We start from the raw sequence: 24,014 nt of genomic DNA, 5'->3' as shown, positions 1-24,014 counted from the left end.
TAGTAAAAAAATAGTACCTGGGTGTAATGTGCAATCCATCCAGACATTGTCCAAGTGTAATGTAGCCATATAAAGAAGGTCAGTTTTTATTAACACCATATTTTAATACAGAAAAACTAATTAGTTCGACAAATAAATCTACAACAGAAAGATGCTGAAGAAATGTTGTGTCCTAGAAAATAAAGGTGATGGACCCTTTAAAAAGATTATTTTTTTCCACTGTTGACCACTAACCTTGTCTTTTCCAATAGCATTGGTTATTCAAATGCTATTGTTTTCATACCCAAACCCTATTTGAGCATAAAAATTACGTGTGGAACCATTTGGATGATAGTGCAGTAGTGGGAGTAGCAGGTAAGTTCTCTATAGGATTAGCTAATAATTCGTACGGTGGAGGGTTTGTTGTAGCTGCACATGCCTCCCCCTTGATCTGCCTATGATGAGAAGTTTCGAATCCACACGAAGTTTTATTTTCGGCTAATGTTTCAAGCCAATAGTTTTATTAACCTTGCCACACTTCGCATACAGAAATCATCTTTGGATGTAATATGTTATTGTTTCCAAACCCAACCCTGAAACTTGGATAAATCGAGCATCAAGGGACCAGTTAAAGACTTTGAAATATCCAAAAATTCGATTACAAGAGGTCCTTCATAAAAAAATCCAAAAAATAAAATTCTTCTTTCCAATCAAAACTCACTCACTTATTGCCCTATGCTTCCTTGAAAAAACAGTGGGCACAAACTTTTGAAGTCCGAAAATATCCTGATTGAGAAAAGCTATGCTTCTGGATGGAAGCCGCACTCTATGAACAGCACTTGTCCATGACACCATCATCTTCCTCATCACCCCTAAACAAATGAGGTGCATATATTCCAATGGAAACTCTGTCACCACCCTATTTCCAGGTATCCTAAGGAGGATTATAATTATGAATTATAATTCCTCAAGATTTTCTAAAATAATGTTGTAATTGCAAAAATAACTGCAGAAATGGAGTGAGTATGCCAAAAAAACATTTGTGGTGCAATTTTCAAAACAATCCTTCAAAAATCTGATTTTTTGTTCTACTTTGTCGCAATCCGGACCACTGTGCGCCGTTTCTATTACGAGGTTGGGATAGGGAAGGGTAGGTTTCCAGAAAAAAAGGATCAGGTGTTGAGGAGGTGGAGTACGTGTGTGTGTGTGTGTGTGTAGCAGCACAAAGGGAATATCTATATTTAATTGAGAAAGAATGTGGAAAACAGAGGAAAATGGTCGCGTTGAATTCTTTTTAAAAGAATAATTTCTCGCTGTCCTAAAATTTCCGATACACTCAGAAATAAAGTCTCACGTTTTAAAACTCACTTTCACAGGTAAGTAGATTTACATTGTTAACCCTTCGAAGAGTTTCATTGTCCGAGATAACCCATAAAAGTACTGAATCAATCGCAAAATATTTTTTATGTGAAATTGTTGATAAAATTAAAAATAATGTATTACGGAAAAACATAATATTGCATGAGGTTTTAAGTCATCAAATCCGGGGAAGGGGTTTGAAATTTCACGTATAAAATAACTTATCCTTAATACTTCATTTTCTCACTATACATTTTCCATAAAGGTATTTGAAGAGTATCGATAACGATGGTGACGATAAAAATTATGGTTTTCCAGCCATTGAGAAGGAAGTTTCAATTTTATTTACACACAACTCCGAAAAAATGTCACTTATTTGAAATCTTGAACAGTGAAATAGCTAAACCCACATTTTTTGTATAATTTGTTTAATTTACTGCACTGGCTTCTATGATTAGGTATTTTTCATGGTTTTCTCTCTAATTAAACTACAAAAATGACATTATATTATCATTTGTATCTTCTTTAACTATTCCCAGGTAAAAATATTTCGTCTGTAACTGAGCTGGAAAAAGGTCTGGAACGTGGGTGGAGCTGGTCTGGAACATGAGTGGAAAGGTCTGTAGCTGATCTGGAACTGGGAAGAAATTGAAACATTGCTCCAGACCAGTTTGGTCTGCAACTGGTCTGGACAACGGGTGGGTAAACTGGTCTGGACCCAGGTATAGCTTTGTCTGTAACTGGTCTGTACTGCTCTGGAATTGGGCTGTTCTCAGGGAGACTATGTGGTCTGGAACTAATCTATTCTGTTGACTAGTTGGTTTATACTATTTAACCTGAGACTCAAGATAACTATAAGATCAGTCAATCTCATTGATCTGACTGGTTCAGTTCTGCTAATAAAGAAAAGGGAACAGCCTAAACAAATAAATCTGAGAAGCTTACTGAAGGCATTTCCCAGCCAGCCAAATATGACGGAGATAAAGGCATACTGGATAGCAGTAATCTTCAATTGTTACAATGGCATTCTTACATAATCAATTTAATACATTGTACATTTTGAAAAGCGATGATGCATCTCTATGGATATCTTCAGCTGTAAGGGGCAAGAAAGTTAAGTAATTCTTACTACAATCAAAAGCTCAGAGTTGATATATCTCCAGATTATGCCAGTGTGAGTGCAAATGGAATTCAGAATTTAACATATGTCAACTCGATCGTAAGATATTCATTGTGCTCACACATGGCAACTGCATTTCAGCTGTGAACTCCCATCAAAGTTCTAAGTTGATAAAACATGTTAGCATATGACTTTTGACAAACCATCAATAACATATCCCCTGCAACAGGAAATTTTGGATTCGTATGGAGGTGGATGATTTTCTATGCAATAAAATAAATCCATACAGGCAGTTTAACATTTATTGATGTACTCAAAACATACTCTAGTACTAGTAACACAGTTAACATTTATCGTAGAAGAGAAAACGCTTAGTGTCCATCGCCATCAATCCTGGAAAATGAGAATTGTAACATTTAATAACCAGCTAATTAATAAGTGCTTAATGTAACTTAAAATTGTTCCACATATTCTCGAATATGGTTATTCAATTTCAAGAAAAACCCTTCATGCACGAATGAATTTATAGTGAGACTAATACTTTTATGCCATGAAAAACTGCTAACAATGTGGTTTCTAACGCGAGAACAGTAATTTGAAATATTTCAACTTAATCGATCTGAATGAATAGTATTTTTAATATACAAGTTAAGCCAAATATCAACATAAATTGTAACCACATTGAAAACATAGTAATAAATAATCTAATATAACTATTGGGTTGAAAGAATTAGCTCATTAATTGCATTAATCCTTAAAATTGTTGGTGCAAAAGTTCGTTGATTTACTACCGTTTGTAAAAATATGTTCCATATTCTTACATTAAAAAAAGTCAGCGCAGCAGATATGGGTTGATGCTGACCAAGGCATCTTCTTTAAATCTCTACGTGCTGCAAGGAGTAACTTTTTCCGCAAACTCACATTTTTAACGAATATATGGCAAAAAAAACTTATGCACTTATGGGTTAATAGTCCATAATAAGGTGCTTCTTTTCTTGTATCTCATTTAATTATTTAAAATAAGTGTTGAAGTTTGCAATATTCCCCGATTTTTAAACAATTTGTGCACATATCTTTCCCAGCAAATTGAAGAACATCTTTAATACTATTTCCTGAAAGTAATAACAAATTGATTTCTGACAAAAAATTTTTAAACATACTTGTATAATTATTGGCCAAATTTTAAACATTTGAAAACTGACCGTTTTCCTTGGAGTGACGAAATAGAACATTTTCACCATTTTTTTTGATTGCCTTTAGTAGTAATAATGGTTGTTAGGGTGCGTCGACGCCTAGGTCCTTCCGCTATTGAAACCCTATGCTATTGACCTAACCTTGTGAAAAAAATGACAGAATGACGAAAATGGGAATTACTTTTAATTGTTAATAAACTGAAGTATAACCTAAAATTTACTGAATGTATTCTCTGATATTGAATAAAATTGTTTTCAGTAAAACAGTCTTAACCCTTAAATGACCATAAGGATTGCAGCCATTAAATTGCATAAAAATATCTTTTTAGCCCTCTCATGCATGATTTACTAAATTCAAACGATAACATTTTTTAAAATCAAGTTTCTACGTGTGATTGACTCTAATATTGAATGTTATAAATTAACATTTTTGCCATTTAATGGAAACATTTTGACGTCCTCAAATGAGGGCATTATGCTTGAAAAAGGTCATTGTGATTTAATCGGCTAAACTTAGGAATTGGATCTTTTAGGTAGAAAAATATTCAACTATTTTTTTAGTATTATTATATCATTTACTGTTTATTTAACATCCATAGAAACATTTTTCTGGTGTTTTGTGACTACCTTTCGTTAATTTACATTATTGTCACGTTCAATATTTTTAACATCAACCTTGCAAAAAGGCAAGGAAATCACCAGCAAACATTTATAATAACTTTACAAAAAAATTTAAATAAAAGCCTTATATCTAATAGTTTTTGAGATATAGTCTGGGACAAATATGTCCCTACGGATGGTTAGGGTGCAATTTATTCGGAATCATGTGTGCTGTGTTTAAAACTCAAGAGGTGAGAAAGTGGACTGAATGTACAAGGAAACTGAATGCCGCTGAATGGTTCTTTTAACCCATTAGCTTACCTTTTCCCTGGCACGGTACTCCGTCAGAAATACTATTTATTTTTAGAAAACGTTCTAATGATGAAAAGCTTATAAATTTTTTAGTTTATTATTGATCGAATTGAAAGTTTTCACATGGTTAGGTTAACCTTTTTTTTAATTACTTTTAGTTGCAATTGGTCCATAACATTTTTTTCAAACATTTATAAAAAAATGTGAAAATTATAAACAAATAAATTTTATGCACAATTTTCATAAGAATAAAACTTTTTTATTGTATTGTCATTAAGGACGGTATCTTAAGCAATTATTGAAATTCTTGTAGAAATCCACCGATTTTTTCTGGAGATATCCGTTTTTGTATGTGGCACAAATCTGAAAAAAAAAGTTGCTTTTTTATCTCCTTGCCATTCATGCCAAACGAAGATTTTCTTTCGCTTTTTTCATTTTTCTTATATTTCACTTGACGTCTATTATTATTATTATTCTAAAATATATGATAATATATTATGGTTGCAAATAATTTATGAAAAAATAGTAAAATTTACCTTTACGCTGATTTCGTATGATGGAGTTTGATACAGTCCGGTAGGTGAAGGGCGACACGGCATTCTTCACACTTCCACCTGGTTTCGCTTTTTATTCCTTTTGATTTGCACCATACACATTTACGTGATGGATTTTTCTTTACTGCATTTGGCGGGATATGAATCGGGAAATGACCCCAGTTTGCCGCCTGGAATCGCATGGGTGAGGGGCCTGATGCTGGTCGCCCGCGTCTTTTATAGTCCGGCATACTCACCGCTTCTAGGATTTTCTCGGCTACGTTCTCTCTATAGTCGTCGAATAAAACCTTCTTGCCTGTTTGTTTCTTATACAATACATACGCATTGAATAAAGCCATATCCATGACATAAAAAAATATTTTTTTGTAGCCTTTCGCATAACGGCGCATTACTGGAAACGAAGCTAATTGCTGATCTTGCCTGTCAACACCATTCATTTGTAAATTGTAATCAAGAATTAGTTTTGGTTTTCTCACGGCTTCTTTAGTTTTTACTGATTTATTTCCTGTATCAGTCATTTCCAAGTCCTTGTGATGTGTTGTCAGTGCATGCACGTCTTTTTTGTCCTTCCATTTCACTGCAGCAATTCCATTGCTATACACTATCTTTGCCTCCCCTTTCCTCAACTTTACATTTTTGAACTCTGCTGGCATATTTCTTCGATTAACCCTAACTGTGCCTAAGGCATTAGTTTTCTCATCAATCAATTTCAGAAAAAGATCAGGTGATGTGTACCAATTATCTAATGCCACAGTGTAACCCTTGCAAAAGTAGGGATGCAAAAGTTCTAACACTATCGCTGCACTAAAAGGTATTCCTTGTGCGCCTGGCGGTTTTATTCCAGTGTAAATTGAATACTGTAGGCAGTATCCCGACGAGCTTTCACATATCTTGTAAAATTTTATTCCAAATCGAGCACGTTTACTTGGATTATATTGCACATAGCAGAGCCTGCCACGAAATTTCATGAGACTTTCATCCACGGCAAGATTCCTCTCAGGGATGTACAATTCACTAAATTTTTTATTTATGTAGTTGATCACTGGAGATATCTTTTTTAGCCGATCATTTTCATTCACAATGGAGTTGTCAACGAAATGTAAGAATTTCGACAGCAACAAAAAACGTTTATAAGGCATAACACTTCTAAAAAAAGGTGTTTCCGTAACTTGTCGCGGACTCCAGTATTTCTGAAGCTTATTTTTTTTCACTTGTGCCATTAGCACACACAATGAAAAGTAGGCCTGAATCTCATCGACAGTTGTATCAAACCACCCTTTCGTAATCTCACTTTTTCTTTTATCAGATTTCAAAAAGGCATCTGCGTATTTGTTAGTCTCTGTTACGATGACTTCCCAAAAATCGTTTTCAAGAAACTGATAGAAGAAGTCTCTTTCACTAGGATTGTTTCCTAAACTCAAGAGAACACTTTCATTTATTCCAGAATTACCTGAGAATCTAAATTCTGTCACACTGTTGTTTTTTGAGCACCAATGCCACCTGTTTTCCACCTTCGCCTTTTTTGGAACTGACGGACGGCTTTCATCCTCACTAGGAAATTCTTCACTATTTTCACTGCTCCCACTTCCCGAGTATTCAGTATTATCGATGTCACTCTCTTCACTTATATCACAATCACTCACGTCACTATCAAATAGATACTTTTGCAAATCATCGTCCGTCAAAATCTTGCCCTTTTTGCCGGCCATTGCTACGGGGGGAGCGCGAGTATACAAGGTCTCGAGCGCGAGCGTCTCTGTCTGCGACGGAAGGACAGCTGTGAACTAATGCGTATTATCGAAAGGCTAGGGCTTCAACCTGCAATTCATCGACTTTGTTGATATTGCAGTATATATCAAAAGGAGGATAAAGAGTAGCTTCTGTTGGGCTGTGGAAAACATTGTATGTTTTTCATAGTAGCAATTTCAACCAAGACGAAGATAAGGAGTACGTCTACGTTCGGCGGATGGCAAATATCATGTATACAAAGTAAGACATTTATTTCCTCATCTAACAATGACTATAAATTGGTGACCCATCAATACTTTATCAAATTAGATGTTGGGAGAAAAGTGAAATAAGACGTGCCGTTGCTGAATGTGTATTAGATTCACGACAAACGAAGACCTGAAAAAAACCTACTAAACCACTGAGTATATACAAGGATAAAATTAAGAAAACAATATCATAAGAGCATAGAAGTATGCATTAGAAGAACATAAAAGCAATTGGGAATATAAATAATGAATATAATTGACAATAATGGACTAAACAAAGGTGGGAAAAATAGTATTATTCGAGGCCGGCGAATCGCCGTCTTTGTAACCAAGGGCCTATTTTGAGCGGACGGCGAATCGCCGTCTTTGTAAGCGAATGGGTTAAGCGTTCAAAGTGTTGGATATTCAGAAGGGGATTCGAAAAATGAGAATATGTTGGAGAATGTATTGTCTTGTTGCCTAGTTCACAACTGCCGCATTCGACTTGACTCGATAGCTCGATGCTGTGCGAGAGTCTCATCTCGGCGGTCGAGACGTGAATTTCATTTCTCAGCATTGTCGGGACGAGACTCCCTCGGCGCGGCGAAAGCCCCGCCTGGCAGTCGAGAGTCTTGACGAGACTCGTCACGTCCCGACAACGCCGAGACATGAAATTCGCGTCTCGAGACTCGTCTTGGTGGTCTCGAGAGTCTCGCGCAATCCCACTCGATTCCCGACCCGAGACCAACACGTTCTCCTAGCACATCCTCAACACCTACGTCTGATTAAAGTTAAATTTCAATTGCCAAAATGGTATGAAATATATTTGCTGACATTTAAAATTTTCCCGAACTCCCTGTTTACAAACGGGGTCACTTCCCATTCCCCCCGGAGCATATCCCTTGTTACAACACTGCATTAACTGCAAAGACCGTTTTATGAATGTGATGGAAAAATATCCTTTGCTTGTGGTAGCACTAAGGAAGATGGATCGGAATAGAAAATCATTGAAAATACATTTAAAATTGAGATTAATTTCTTTGATGTTAATCAATTCTTTCCATTATTATCGGGGATGGCTACTGTGCCGTTATTTAAAAAAAATAAACAAAAAAGTTTTTCAAAATAGTCATTGTAGTAGAACGGGAAAAAAATGATCAAAATGCAATTTGTACTGCCGCTATCGCTCAAGTGAAAAATATATTTATAGAACTATTTGTCGGTAAACATTGTCGGTAAACACAACGACTGGAAAAATTTGAACAAGTCAAACTATCTCCATTTTATCTCCGTCCGAATAAGTGACTGATATACTGGTGTCCATCCTCACGAGCTCGTATCATGACGGCCGTTACTTTTATTTATTCTATAGTGAACAATATAGGGCGATGCATGTTGGAATCATTCCGTAAGTTCCTATTCAAACTTCATCACGCTATGAAAACAGCAAACGGAATTGATTTCAAAATACCCTACGCAATACAAAAAAGGTTGAATTCAGAGAGAAAAAGACAGCCAAATTTCAGATTGGATGGGAAACTCAGAAGAATACAGTTGAGTTGGAGGACATAATATCGATATAAATCGGAGTGAAGTGCTCATCTTTAGTACATATTATTTGCATTAAAAAGGTTTTATATCCTTTCTTTGAAATCCTATTGACTGCAGAAATTGAATTACATTCACATTCAGATTGAATGAAGAAAAGTAGTTCAAATTGTCGCCAAATTGCTGTGGCTGAAATTTCTGGGAAAATAAATTCATACAGAGGTAACGTACACTGAAAACAGAAGCTGGTTAGAAAAGAGAAGAAGAGTAATGAAATAATTGTATGAGTAAAGATAATGTGTCATCGAGTTTGATATGAATAATTAAATAAAGCAAAGATTACAAAAGACAAAATATTTCTCTCCCAATTATAATTGAATTTGTAACTATCCATTTATTAATTTAGTATAATATTTGTGTAACTCTTCAAATAAACGCGCTAAATGTTTACTTGATATCCGTATTTGAAGATTGTGTCTCACGGCTGTGACGTTTAAAATAACTCCTTATTAGGAAATTCGAGGGAAGTTCCATTTTTTTACGCATAACTCCGACAAAATATCATTTGATTGTCATCATTGACAGTGGAAATAGCCAAGCACACAATTTTCAATAAATGACATGCATTCTGCTGAAATATTGGCATTCTGATTACGTATTTTTCGGTATTTTTCTTTCGAATGATACTTATAAAAAAAGTTAAGACTCATTTGGTTCCTTGAAATACACGATTTTTTACACTTTCCTGCTGTGGGATAATGTAGCGATTGGTCAATACCTAGCATCTCAATATCTAGAGGTAGCTTTCAGAATCCTACAGGTTCAGACATGAAGAAAAGCTATAAATTAAACTTAAAAAAAGCTTACCGCCGGATTAACCATATATCAACGTTCATAGGAAAAAATGATATTTAGTGACGGAAAAATAACCGTTCGCGTTTGCCAAGTTAGAAATGCACCGAAAAAATATCGAGCCCGTAGGGTCGTGATTATATACTCATTGAGACTATAATCCGTAATTTTTTATCCTAGCAGTGACTGATGGAAGTATTCTTGTTCTGTGCCGTAGTAAAAAAGAGTATAAAAGAGACTTATCCGTAATCAAATCTTGATCATACTTGACAAGCTAATGGGACGTATCTCTGAAGCAAACAGGAAGCATTAATTAAAGTTTTGATTGCGTTTTTGGATCGTAAGAAGTCGTTGAGGATGATATTCGAGCCTATCTTCCAATTTCTCATCGCTCTGCAAGAATTTCAACTCTCGTGGCTAAACTCAGCGTCCAAAGATAAATGGAGAAGCATTGAATTCGAGAATCTCTCCATTTTCGATATCTTATCTCCGCCTCACATTGACTCTGCCTTCACCTGTTTTTGTCACTTATGAGGAAAGGACTACAACATCTATCTATCGCAAACGCCGCTTTAGAGAAACGATGGAAAAAAATATCCATCGCAAGTTGAAGCACTGAGCTGTATGGGTTCACTTTTAGACTATATGGGAAATATATTTACAAATCGCGTACATTTAATTGAACATTATTTCCCTTGATTATTCCTTTATCTTAAGAGATAATTGTTGCACTAATAACTGAAGAAATCAAACCCATTTCAGATTTCAGAGGGAATTTTCAGCATTAATATTCAATGATTTTCATTAAATTTGTCTTTCAGTATTTCATTGGATGTAGCGATATACGATTGGTAGGAGCTCACTTTGACTGTACAAATATTTAAATTCCAGTTATCAATTTAATCATATTTTATAGCATTGTGCTGAGAATGAAAGTACACAGGAAGAGTTGTCCCAACAATATTAATTTAGGTATTTGTAGGCACAAATTTGTCTTTTGTGTTTTTTACCTTATAATATTATAAACTAAATTCAATTCTGCCTATTTTCATAATATGTGACCCCACCTAGTCGCGTAATTTAAGATCTGTTCTGTCAATGTACTTAAAATGTGCGGTAAATTTGTCGAACGGAAGGGAACAAATGCTTCGAATGTCAACGAAGAATATTTATTCGAAAAGGGCTATTCGTGCTTCCAGCCGGGAGGTCTCCCTCCATTTTGCCAGGAGTACAATTTATTTTAAACAAAAGCAGTAAATAATCGGTTCATAAGAACTGCCTTATGCCGGCCTCTGATTGAGGTAGTTAAAAATCTATTTTGAACATATTATTCTTCGATAGCACTACGTCTCGTGGAAAAGGAATTGGTGGATTTCATTTAAAAAAAGATTTTCGTAGTAGTGTGTGCAAAAAACGTTTTTAGGATAAAACAAGAGACGTATTTACTATCCATTCTTACCACACATTACGTTCAAACTCAGTTGGTCGATTGTATTAGATAAAATCTTGCACTTGAATGGCATGCTTATTTTAAGTAAGACAATCACGCATTAATTGGTAAATCATAAAAAAAGCGTGGATTAAATGCGTTTGCATGTACTTACCCAATAGGTTTAAGCAATCTGGTTGAAATCGATATTCGCTCCTTCCTCAGCTCTCCTATTCCCAATGCAGGGAAGGCAATCCTGAAGCGTCAAATAAATGACTTCTGTTACTGACATGAGAAAGTTATTTCACTCTCATGAAGCAAACCTCTTCTTTCAATGCCTTTTTTAAACTTACAGAAATTTTAATCCGAAACGATGGTCAAATACTTCTAAGATAACAGGATTTGAACTACAAGATGGCGGATCAGTTCCCCAGACGCCACACGAACGAGATATACTCGTCCTTTGTCTCAGTGAGAGGCCTTTATACCCACAGACAGCGGGCTTATCTAATCTTATCTCTTTTCTTATTAAATGCAACTTAATTTTTCGTTTGAGTGAATATGTTTTCTTCGAAATTCTTTCTCAGTTGCGGCTAGTATCGTTTCTTTCAAAGAATATATTAAATTCAAACTGAATAATCAGAGAAAAGTCGAACAATAAATACTTAAAGTTCATTCCAAAATAATATTGCCATACAATCTGTGAAAGGTGAAAAAATTAAGGGAGATTAACTCTTGTTCCAAGAAAAACTGCTTTTTCGTGATGTTTCACAACTCGATATTTCACGAATGCGTACGTGACCGAAGACACGATCGTTAAGAAGTAAAATGTTGTTTTTTTTCTTTATCACCAAATCACTCAATGTTATCTCTCTGATCCATTTCAATTTCTTCGCACGTTCGGTGGGAGAAAAGAGTAAGTGGTCACGCACACAGAATTCTGTCTAGAAAAAGCGATCGCTAATTTCCGAGAAAGATCAAAAGAGGTTGGAGTGGGAGATAAGCGGTGGACAGCAGGAGAATACAAATAAGATGAGAGATAAACACGATGGAGATAAGCAGAGCGACGGCGCATTCCTGAAAGATTGAATCCTGTGAAAGGGGGTCTCCAAGGCAGTGGCCTGGCGAGAGGGGAGGTCCGGGGGGTCCGGACACCCCCCCTAAAATATGGGAACACAATTACTCACAACCATCAAAGAAAACCAAATATTGAAAATTCAATAATTTTAAAAAGATTTCTTTGAAAAAATGAAGTTATTTTCAAAAATAAAAATTAGTTGAAACTATTCTGTTTAGTAGCCTGTTTAAAAAAATCCTGTTTTGGATGCCCCAGAACGAAATAACTGACTACCCTACATTTCCAAGGTAATGTTTATGACTCAGTTGTCGGATGGTTATGGATATTTATAGGGGTGAAAGATGAGAAGACAGGGCGTGGGAAATCCCGGCGCTGCTGCGATGAAGGCTGCTAGCAGGTGGCAGAGTAACCAGCTTGCAGAAAGCGCTTGGCTTATTTTATTAGGATAACTAATACCTTATCAAACGAAGACACCATAGGAAATTTTAATGGGTGAATACTATGAGATATTTCCCTGAGCTCTTTGCCTCATGTATGCTTTGGTAATCTCAAACTATGAAAACCATAATCTGGTCGTATAGATTCTAGGTCCCTGTGACGTCACGTGGAGTGATATCGCATGGGCGCCAATCTGGCTTTTTCCAAATGAAGTTAAAACTGACCATTAACATACGTATAAACTGGGATTTCTAAAACCAAATAATATGATTATTATGAATACACAAATTGTGGGTAAGGAATCGCAATCAATGCCTTTCGTTTTCTTTGATGAAGGAAACTCTCCTATTCTGACACTATTACTATCAATTATCCTCAATATTTTTTCCCTGTTATATCATATTACGCATTCAGAGTATTGAATATTCACAAGGGAATTCGAAAAAATGAGAATATGCGGGAGAATGCATTGTCTTATTGCCTAGTTCACAATAGGGTCATTTTCTATTTTGCTTTTAGTGTCTAAATCGAAAGATTATTACTCCTAGAGTACGCAATTCAAGCTTTTAGATTTTAAAATGCGGTAAAGCAAATGCGAAATTTTCAAGCGCGCGAAAACGTGACAGGTAATTATGAATGCTGGGAAAACCCCGTGTGACGTCGTTCAGGTACCCGCTGTTACTGTGTTAGGTGACATTGAGGCGAGGGTATGTGCGCTGCTGCTATGAAGGCTGCTAGCAGGTGGCAGAGTACCCTGATAGCAGGAATCATTTGGCTTAAATAAGGATTATTATTACCCTATCAAGCGAAGGAAACTTTCCGACCTTAGGAAATTTTAATAATTGATTATAAAGAGATTTTTCTCTGAGCTCTCTGCCTCATGCGTGCACCGGTAGAGACGATGTAAAACTTCTATTTACTCGTATAGAAACTAGATCCCTGTGACGTCACATGGAGTGGAATCGCATGGACGCCAAACTTGCCTTTTTTCGAATGAGGTAAAAATTGACCATTAACATTCTTATAAACTGGGATTTCTAAAACCAAATTATTTGTACATTATGGATATACTAGTGGTGGGTAAGGAATCGCAATCAATGCCTTTCGTTTTCTTTAGAAAAAGAAAATAAAGGAAACTACCCTATTCTGACACTATTGCCATCAACCATCCTCATTAGTTTTTCAATGTTATAGCATATTAAGAATTCAGAGTATTGGATATTCACAAGGGGAAAAATGAGAATATGTTGGAGAATGTATTGTCTCGTTGCCTAGTTCACATTTTCGGCACTCTACTTGACTCAATACTAGTGATGTGCGAGAGTCTTGTCTCGGCGGTCGAGACACGAATTTCATTTCTCTGCATTGTCGGGACGAGACTCTCGGCGCGGTGAAAGTCTCGCCTGGCAGTCGAGAGTCTTGACGAGACTCGTCCCGTCAACGCCGAGACATGAAATTCGCGTCTCGAGACTCGTCTTGGTGGTCTCGAGAGTCTCGCACAGCCCCACTCGATTCCCGACCCGAGATTAACGAGTGCTCCTCGCACATCCCCAACACCTACGTCTGATTTAAGTTAAATTTCAATTGCCAAAATTGAATGAAATATATTTCCTGACATTTAAAATTGTCCCGAACTCCCTGTTTCCTCGGGGGATCACTTCCTATTCCCCACGTAGCATATCCCTTGCTACATCACTGCATTAACTGCAAAGACCGCTCAAGGAATGTGATGGAAAAATATCCTTTGCTTATGGTAGCACTAAGGAAGATGGATCGGAAGAGAAAATCATTGGAAATACATTTTAAATCGAGGTTAATTTCTTAGATATTTCTCAATTATTTTCATTATTATTGGGAATAGCTATTGTGCCGTTATTTTTTTAAAAAATAGACAAAAATGTTTTTAAAGTACTAATTGTTGTGCATTGGGAAAAAAAGGTCCCAATGAAATTTATTATGCCAACATCGCTCAAGTGAAAAATGTATTTATAGAACTATTTGTCGTTAAACATGGTTCGACGGGAAAAATTTGAACAAGACAAACTATCTCCATTTTATCTCCGTCCGAATAAGTGACTGATATACTGGTGTCTATTCTCACGAGCTGGTATCATGACGGCCGTTACTTTTATGTATACTATAGTGAACTATATAAGGCGATGCATGTTGGGATCGTTCCGTGAGTTCCTTTTCACATTTCTTCACGTTATGAAAACAGCAAACGGAATTGCTTTCAAAATACCCTACACAATACAAAAAAGTTGTATTCAGAGAGAAAAAGACAGCAAATTTTCAGATTGGATGGGAAACTCAGAAGAATACAGTTGAGTTGGAGCACATAATATCTACATAAATTGGAGAGAAGTGCTCATCTTCAGTACATATTATTTGCATTGGAAAAAGGATTTGAGTCCCTTCTTTGAAATGCCATTGACTGCAGACATTGAATAGGGTAGTTTCCTTCATCAAAGAAAACGATAGGCATTGATTGCGATTCGTTACCCACCATTAGTGTATTCATAATATAAAAATTATTTGGTTTTAGAAATACCGGTTTAGACGAATGGCAATGGTCAATTTTTTTTCCTCATTTGAAAAAGGCCAGACTGGCGCCCATGCGATGCCACTCCACGTGACGTCACAGGGACCTAGTTTCTATACGAGTAGATAGGGGTTTTACATCGTCTGAGATTACCAATGCATGCATGAGGCACAGAGCTCAGGGAAACATGTCTTAATAATCACTTATTAAAACTGTCTAAGGTCGGAAAGTTTTCTTCGTTTGATACGGTATTAATAATCCTTATTTAAGCCAAGCGCAACCAGCTAGCAGGGTACCCTGCTACCCGCTAGCACCTTGCGTCGTATCAGCGCTCAAAGCCTAGCCCCAAAGTTAGCTGACTTGCGGCAGTGGGAACCAGAACGACGTCACACGAAATTTTCCCGTAATTCATAGTTACCCGTCGCGTTTTTGCGCGCTTAAAAATTTTCACTTTTCATTTAATCGCGAAAAATAGATGCCATTTTAAAATATAAATGCGTAAAATACGTACTCGAGGAGTAATACTCTTTCAATTAAGGCAACAAAAAAATGATAGTAAACCAACCTATTGCATTCACATTCAGATTGAATGAAGAAAAGTAGGTCAAACTGTCGCAGAATTGCTGTGGCTAAAATTTCTGGGAAAATAAATTAATACAGAGGTAACGTACACTGCAAACAGAAACTGGTTAGAAAATAGGAAAAGAGTAATAAGACCATTGTATGAGTAAAATTAATGTGTCATCGAGTTGATGTGAATATTTAAATAAAGCAAAGATTACAAAAAGACTAAATGCCTCAATATTTCTTGCTAAATTATTATTGTATTTGCAACTCTCCATTTAATAATTTATTATAATATTTGTGTAACTCTTCAATTAAACGCGCTTCATAGAACTTAATAACCGTATTTGAAGATTGTGCCTCACGGCTGTGACGTTTAAAATAACTATATCGGGAAATTTGAGGGAAGTTCTATTTTTTACGCATAACTCCGACAAAATGTCATTTGATTGTCATCATTGACAGTGGTAATACCTAAACGCATTTACCTTCTATAAATAACTTGCATTCTGCTGAAATTACATGTCTTAATACGTATTTTTCGGTATTTTTCTTTCGAATGGTACTTTAAAAAAACGTTAAAACTCATTTGGTTCTTTGAAATACACGATTTTTTACACTTTCCTGCTGTGGGGTAATGTAGCGCTTGGTCAATACCTATCGTTGCAACGTATAGCGGTAGCTTTCAGAATCCTTCAGGTTCAGACATGAAGAAAAGCTATAAATTAATTTTAAAAAAAGCTTACCGCCGGAGTAACCCTATATCAACGTTCATAGGAAAAAATGCTATTTGTTAAAGGAATTATTCCTGCTCGCGTTTGCCGAGTTAGAAATGCACCGAAAAAATATCGAGCCCGTATGGTCGTAATTATATACTCCTCCAGACGATAATCCGTAATTTTTTCTCCAAGCAGTGACTGATGGAAGAATTCTTGTTCTGTGTCGTAATAAAAAGAGTATAATAGAGACTTATTCGTCTCAAATATTGATTATATTTGAGACGCTAATGGGACGTATCTCTGAAGCAAACAGGAAATATTACTTAAAGTTTCGATAATGTTATTGGATCGTAAGAAGTCGTTGAGGAAGTTTTATTCTAGCCCATCTTCCAATTTCATATCACTCTGCAAGTATTTCAACTCTCGTGGCTAAACTCAGCGTCCAAAGATAAATGGAGAAGCGTTGAGGTCGCTAATCTCTCCACTTGGGATATCTTATCTGCGCTTCACATCGACTCTGCCTTCACCTGTTTTTGTCATCTCGGAGGAAAGGACTCCCAACATCTATCCATTGCAAACGCCGCTTTAGAGAAATGATCGAAAGAAAATATCCTTTGCAAGTTGAAGCACCGAGCTGCATGGGTTCACTTTTGGACAATATGAGAAATAGATTTACTAATCGTGTACATTTCAATGAACATTAATTCCTGTGATTATTCATTTATCTTAAGAGATAATTGTTGTACTGATAACTGAAGAAATCGAACCCATTTCAGATTTCAGAGGGGGATTTTAGCATTAAAATTCAATGATTTTCATAAAATTTGTCTTTCAGTATTTCATTGGATGTAGCGATATACGCTTGGTAGGAGCTCACTTTGACTGTACAAATATTTAAATGCCAGTTATCAATTTACTCATATTTTATAGCATTGTGCTGAGAATGAAAGAGCACAGGAAGAGTTGTCCCTACAAAATTAATATTAAGTATTTGTAGGCACAAATTTGTCTTTAGTGTATTTTAAATTATAATATTATAAACTAAATTCACTTCTGCCTATTTTCATAATATGTGACCCCACCTAGACGCGTACCTAAAGATATGTTCTGTAAATGTACTTAAAATGTACGGTAAATTTGTCGAACGGAAGGGAACATATACTTGGAATGTCAACGTAGAATATTTATTCGAAAGAGGCTATTCGTGCTTCCAGCCGGATGGTCTCCCTCCATTCTGCCAGGAGTGCCATTCATTTTAAACAAAAAGCAGTAAATAATCAGTTCATAAGAACTGCCTTATGCCGGCCTCTGATTGAGATAGTTAAAAAGCTATTTCGTACATATTATTTTGTGATAGGACTACGTCTCGTGGAAAAGGAATTGGTGGATTTCATTTGAAATAGATTATCGTGGAAGTGTTTTTCAGCTACGGAATAATTACGAGGTAAACTGTGGCAACAAACGTTTTTAGGATAAAACAAGACACGTATTTACTATCCATTCTTACCATACATTACGTTCAAACTCAGTTGGTCGACTGTATTAGATAAAAACTTGCACTTGAATGGCATGCTTATTTTAAGTAAGAGAATCACGCATTAATTGGTAATTTATAAAATAACGTGGATTAAATGCGTTTGCATGTACTTACCCAATAGGTTAGACAATCTGGTTGAAATCGATATTCGCTCCTTCCTCGACTCCCCTACTTCCAATACAGAGAAGGCAATCCTGAAATGTAAAATAAATTACTTCTGTAAATGAAATGGGAAAATTATTATACTTGCATGAAGTAAACCTTTCTTAAATGCCTTATTAAACTTACAGAAATTACAGTCCTATATAATGATGGACAAATACTTCTCAGATAACAAGAGTTGAAGAAAAATGGCGGATCGTTTTCCCATGTACAACTCGATCGTGGTCTGCTCGTATTGTGGCATAGGTTGAGGCCTCTACACCTACAGAGAAGGGGCTTATCTAATCTTTAGTGACGCATAGAAACTGAAGGTTAAGGGATTATAAATATTTAATACTGCCATTCATCTTTTGGGCGAAAATTATTACGATCCTCTCAAGCGAACATAATAAATAAAAAGGGCGGATATGAAGATAGCGATGATTATTGACATTTAAAATACGACTAAACACTTTTTACTATTTATCTTTGAATTGTTTGGTATTTTTTGCGAGATTATTGAGATTTAACATCACAAGATGAAGGGAAATGGATTCTAAGCTAAACACGCTCCAGATACGAAAACGGGTAGGCGTTGTGCTCACAATCAAACGGTGAAGCGAATTACTTATTACTAAAGAACTTCAAACGCATCTTCATCAGATCATCGATTCAAATCAAAACGTAAGCAAGTATTATTAAATAACTGCAATTAATATTGGTAACCTATAAACGGTACTTACAAAAAAATAATGGTACGTACCTATTTGTTGATATAACTATTTATATCATAATGAGAACATAATCCGTGACGTGGTTGAGAGAAGAAGGACGGTTTACCCATCTTCGAATTTTAAGGAAACGAACGAAGAACAATAGATTTTTGTAGAACTTCAGATCACCTTCATTGATGAAGGTGATGTGAAGTTTATAGGGTCCTCTAGCAAGTTATAATAAAAGTTAATTTTTCAGTCTCTCATGTCCTTATTATTCAAAAATATGAAGATAGCGATGATTGTTGACATTTGAAATAGTAATGTTGAAAGTATTCACTATAATAAAACGCAACGGTTCCTCAGACCGCATGCCAAAATTGGTAACGCCAGTATAAATCGAAACTAAATCTGAATCAAAAGTCAAAAAAGAATTTCGGAATATCGCATTGAGTCTATAAACCTTCGGAAAAGTGCGTAATGCACTTCTGGCGAAAACCTTTCTATAGATATAACACAAGAAATATTTTGCTAACTATTCCTATCATAAATTACGTTCAAACTCTGTTGGTCGATTGTATTTGAATTAATCTTGCATTTTAAAGGCATTCTTATATAAAAAAGGCAATCACGCTATTATGCATAATTATAAAAAAGCGTAGCTTAAATTCGTTTGCAATTACTTACCCAATAGAGAAGGCAAACCGTTAGATATCGGTGTTCGCTCCTTCCTCGGCTCTTCTTTTTCCAATGCAGACAAGGCAATCCTGAAACTTCAAATAAATTACTTCTGTTACTGACGTTAGAAGATTATTTCACTCTCATGAAGCAAACCTCTACCTTCAATGCTTACTTTAAAACTTACAGAAATCTTAATCCAAAACGACGGAAAAATACTTCTAAGATAACAGGATTTGAACCACAAGATGGCGGATCAGTTCCCCAAACGCAACATGAACGAGATATGCTCGTCCTTTGGCTCAGGAAGAGGCCTTTATACCCACAGACAGCGGGCTTATCTAATCTAGAGTGCCTTATAAAAAATGGAGGTGGTGGGATATCCAATTCACGTTACTGACAGTCAACGCTCGGGAAAAATATTTGCGATTCTCTCGACTGAACTAAGTGGATAAGAAGGATAGATATCACTTTTAGCGTTTTTTCTTCGGATTGGTTGTGATCTCTTGCGAGAGTTTTGATATATGGGATCACGAGATGAAGATGAAGGAATCGGAGCTTCCCAATTACCTCAAAGAAGGTGCGGTTTGGCAACGAAAAAATTGATATCCATCTTTTGAGGCTGGTGACGTAATTTCGTCAGCTCGCTGCGCCGTCGCAGAAAAATGTGTTCGCGTTGGATTTTGTCCGCTTTTAGGCAGCAGTGCGCAGGCGATTTCGCATTGGTTGTTGATTATGGGAAGCTTGGGTGTACTTGAGGTAGATATGCAGGAGTAGCTGAAATGAGAGTGATAAATGCTATAAGTTTCATTATTAAATATTAATTTGTATTTTTTTAACTCGAACATCTTCTCAACATAAGACAGATGTTAAACTGTAACATAGATTACAGTCACTGAGGACCGTGGATTAGCATAGCACGCATCCGTTATCGGTATCGCCAGATAAATGGAGTTTTGAGACTTCCTTGCTAATGCCTACGGTCGTTTTAATGGTAATTTATATAATATAACTGTTTCCTCATGATTGCTCAAGTGGACGCTATCTGGGTAACTTGGCGGCGCACAGCTGTTTTAGCAACGACGATCACAAATAAATTTTTCTGATGCCATTTCACGTTACTCATTTTCACTCTCTCTACGTAATTATCTATTTTTTATGTAGTTAGATATAGGGAATAAAAAGTAGCCATAATAATGCATAGGCAAGTGGTATCACTGATGATATATTATTAACGACTCTATAATCGCCAAATTAATTTTAACGAAATGAACATCTAGGAAAAACATTTTGAGGAATGATTTGGCGCGAAAACTTAAAAACAACATCTGTAATGCGCGATTATCGAAATCATGAATCGAGCTGTTCCCGGGCCAATTTTTGGGAGCCGACGACTCTCGCATTTCATTTGTTTTCGCAATTCAGAGCTGTCAAGGGCAATATTTGCCGATTGGGCTAGAGCTTCCGTCGCGTCGACGCAAGGCAATGCTGTGAATGTACCCTAATCACCTGTACAATATACAGTGTACATTAGGCCGGCCCTTATTTTTCTGAATTGCTAAAAGTTATGTTTTCCTGGTCTCAAAATGATCCAAATGAGGTCTATACTCACGTGTTAAAATTTGGTTACTTTAAAATAACGGCAACCCGTGCCCCAAGGGCCCTAAGTACTAAGGACCCTCAATTGAGTTTTTTGGGGTTGAAATAGTACTATTTCTATGTAAAACGTAAAAGTAAAGCCCTACAGGGCCGATTTTCTGTTTGTTTTAACCTATCTTTAAGCATTTAGGAGATATCGCCCGTCGTAATGCAATCCCCCCCCCCAGGGCGCCACCCTGCACCGCGGCTTCGCTGAGGTACGTCCCGTACTACTTATAAAAGACTTCCCCTCAACCCCCTCCCCTCTATCGGCAAAGACTTTGCTGCTGATGACAATATTTACATGCTAGTGGTGCAGTATTGAATAGTTTGTTCCTCTTGTGCCATGATTAATGTTGTTAAAGCCTATAATGTCAATTTTAACCCTTCAACGTCGTCCTATGTACTGGGTACCGACCCCTAAAACCTTGATTTTTTGCCGCCATACGGCCGCGAACCATTCCAGCAGGCGTTGTTCCAAAGTGCTCTTCATTTACAAAATATTGTAAGCATGTGACACAATTGTGTCTATGAATTACAAAGGAATGTAGGGAATAAGCAGGGCTTCCAGGGCTCCAACAGTAGGTTGAAATATTCAAGGAAGAAGAAACGAGGCAGTCAGTTCACGAATGTAGATCACTGTGGAGAGATGGTTCTTGTGCATAGTGTGCAAAGGATAGGAAGTGCTAAGTTCTTTAGGATGTAAGGAGAAAAGTGGTGAAATAAATACTTTATCATGAACGTGACGTTCATTTTAAGAATAGGCCAACAAGGAAAGGCATGTAATGAAGACTAAATCCAGGAATTGAACTGGTTGGAAAAGAAAGTGAAGAAATACTCGGCTCAAATTTACATACAGTGAGAGAAGTACTGTGTGTTTTCTCTATCACCTAATAGGTTCGAAATCTGTAAGACTTAGTGCCAGATTAGTGCGAGAAAAACCGTGAGAAATGCGTTTTATCCATGGTATAAAACTAGAGTTCCTGTTATTACGGAAATAAGGCGATTGAAAAGATAGAAAAATGACGCTAAGAATGGATGAACGTGCAACGACGTAAAGAGAGCGCGAACTACAGTGGAGATGTGGAGAAAAGAATCTTTCAAAACAAAACTTGATGATTTGTTTGACATTGCAAGGAGCGGTACCACCGAATTTTTGACGCACGAAGAGGAAAGTTCAGTTAATCTCTCGGATAAATGTGCTTGGGCTGAAGAAATAAAGTTCTTACGCAAACAAAGAGGAGCATGAAATCCAATTGTTGGTGGAATAGGTTTCAATATATTCAAGAAGAAAGGAAAAGATTGTTCTCCGCTCCTTGTGCTGCATTTGCTCCCAACAGTGACCCGCAGTTCCTAAAAAGACTTGTTATTTACGAAAGTGTTAACATATGTTGTCATAGCGATAGCAGCACAAAAGAGGTTCTCAATTCACTTGTGGTACATGGGTGAGGAGCTGGTAGGCCTGTCATTCTTTGACGGATCCATTTCTCATTGTGAAAATAAAAACGTGATATGTACGTATGAGGTCATGTGAAGGAAAATATGATCCACCGAAGAAGGCATTCTATAAACATTAAGACATGACTCAGGTATCTATACCAAATTTTGTCACTACTAATTCGAGAAAGCTTATTTAATACATTGTAAATATGCATTGCATTCTTTTATGTGAACATGCGAGTATGGGATGAACATTCAAGAACGATTTGCAAATTATTCGGGGTGATCAAGTGGGAAACGACTGTGCAGCGAAAGGGGTGAAAATAATTCAAGATTTGAAGGCAGTCACGTTGAAGGAAGAGGGCTTTCAAAATTTATTAATATAAGTGTGAATTTTCATCGTAGCACAACCCCTTACTTGCGCAAAGACACTTTAATTGCCAAATATGGGGTGTCAGTGAAATATTAGAAATACCCTAAAAATGTATTTTATTTCGAATGATATGTACTGAAATTCATGGAAAGAGTGAAAATAAATTGATCTCTTGGATTGGAAGTATTGCTATGGCAATTAAATTCTTTCTAAGGTAAGCACATTTCTTCAGGGGCTTGATCTTGCCAGTGTGAGCAAAGCCTTTGCCGAGGGAGGGGAGGGGGTTGAGGGAAGTCTTTTGTAAGTGGTGCGGGACGTACCTCAGCGGTGCCGCGGTGCGGGGTGGCGCCCTGGGGGGGGGATTGCATTACGACGGGCGATATCTCCTAAATGCTTAGAGATAGGTCAAAACAAACAGAAAATCTTTCCTAAAGGTCAATACTTTTACGTTTTACATAGGAATAGGACTTTTTCAACCCTAAAAAACTCAATTGATGGTTCTTAGTACTTAGGGCCCTTGGGGCACGGGGTGCTGTTATTTTAAAGTAACCAAATTTTAACACGTGAGTATAGACCTCATTTGGATCATTTTGAGACCAGGAAAACATAACTTTTCGCAATTCTGAAAAATAAGGGCCGGCCTAGTGTACATGCATACTAATTATGGAGCTTTAATTAGAGTTTTTCCGCTGTGTTCACCAACATTGCTATAATCAATGCAAGAAATCATTTTAAATATCCAAAATGCTTAATAAATGTAACTAATTCTTTCAGATGAGTAAATTATTGAAATTCAAAAGAAATATTTTAATCAAAAACATTGGTAACTCAATGAATTGACCATGGTATGAGTCTTGGCTTCCGGGCGTTCCTCCGCCTTTAGATGTCCATAAGTGACGACAGTTTCTCCAGCCATCCTACTGGCGTCTTCAGGTCAGAAGTAGCGATGCATAAAATTCGGCCGTCATGGCTGGAGAAACTGTCGTCACTTATGGACATCTAAAGGCGGAGGAACGCCCTTAAGCAAAGACTCATATGAAGAAACGCCGCGGAAACCTCAGATCAAACTCAGAATTGACCATGGATTTGCGCAAATATGGGGTTAGAAGGTCTATTTTAGTGACCTCCAATAACGCATAATCAAATCAAAACACAATGCATAGCTTAGTGACCGGCGCCGGGCACATGTTGAGTTTTGACTCAAATTCTATCCTACTCGTAAGATGGAAAA

At 36.7% G+C, this 24,014-nt stretch overlaps 1 long non-coding RNA gene across 2 annotated transcripts; it reads right to left on the bottom strand.

The window, feature by feature from the left end:
* Positions 1-17,913: 17,913 nt before the first annotated feature.
* Positions 17,914-19,752, bottom strand: LOC124173344. Of its 2 annotated transcripts, none has more exons than XR_006868511.1 (3): positions 19,520-19,752; positions 19,342-19,427; positions 17,914-17,994 (listed from the first exon to the last, which is right to left on the bottom strand). It is a non-coding gene; the product is annotated as an uncharacterized LOC124173344 (long non-coding RNA). The 2 variants fall into 2 exon arrangements; XR_006868512.1 differs by having other exon boundaries at positions 19,342-19,421.
* Between the last annotated feature and the right edge of the window lie 4,262 nt (positions 19,753-24,014).

This window comes from Ischnura elegans, assembly GCF_921293095.1.
Source record: "Ischnura elegans chromosome 13 unlocalized genomic scaffold, ioIscEleg1.1 SUPER_13_unloc_4, whole genome shotgun sequence".
Classification (NCBI taxonomy): domain Eukaryota; kingdom Metazoa; phylum Arthropoda; class Insecta; order Odonata; family Coenagrionidae; genus Ischnura; species Ischnura elegans.
Note: the sequence above shows the minus strand (reverse complement) of the source record. Positions and strands in the feature narration are given on the sequence as shown.